A 797-nucleotide genomic window follows, 5' to 3' on the forward strand; every position below is an offset into this window, starting at 1 on the left:
GGTGTCACCTGCAGGTGGTCAGGTTTGTAAGGCCTGCTGTTCTCCTCCGGCCCGGGAGGGGAGGGGCTCGATTCTTCTCTTCTGCTCAGCTCACTAGCTTGTTGGAAGTTGCCCATGTTTCTTGGGGTAGTTCAGGCCATCTGGGGATATAAACTCTTTTAATCTTAATTCGAAATTCTCAGGAAACAAACAGGTTGGTCCAGAGTGGAGTACGTGTTGCCCTTGGGCTGACTGTTGAGAGCTCCTGGCTGCCAGCATCCCGCATCTCTGACCAGGGGATTTGTGGGTTGGGTCCCTGCTCAGAGTGCCCGTGACTCCTCCCTGCACCTGCTGTGAGCTTCCGTAAGTGGGTTCAAAATGCCTTGGGTGACTGCCTGCCGATTTACCTTGCTCTCCTCAGGGCTTCCCCTGCCCTCCCGGTCCTCGTCTGCCTGACGGGGTCTTCTGCCGACCAGTTTCCTGGGACTGGGGGAGAAGGGTCTGGGCTTAGGTGGTGGATAGCCACAGAACGCTCTAATGAAAATCAGGAGAGTCTAGCAGGTGTCTGTGTCAGCCACGGGTTAAAATCATACAACCTCGTGCTCCTTTACACAGACTTCTTTCACCAAAAGTGTAACCAATAACGTTAAAAAAAAAAGTGGACTATAAAGGTGCTATTGGCACCAACCAAATCAGGGGCCGTCCTGGCCTCAGGGACACGGGGGGACCTGGTCCGTCCTGACCCTCTGGCGGGGATGTGGGGTGGGGGGGACCTGGTCCGTGCTGACCCTCTGGCGGGGATGTGGGGGGGGGGGGGG

Source organism: Phoca vitulina, unplaced genomic scaffold (genome assembly GCF_004348235.1).
Source record: "Phoca vitulina isolate PV1807 unplaced genomic scaffold, GSC_HSeal_1.0 scaffold5, whole genome shotgun sequence".
In the NCBI taxonomy this organism is placed as follows: domain Eukaryota; kingdom Metazoa; phylum Chordata; class Mammalia; order Carnivora; family Phocidae; genus Phoca; species Phoca vitulina.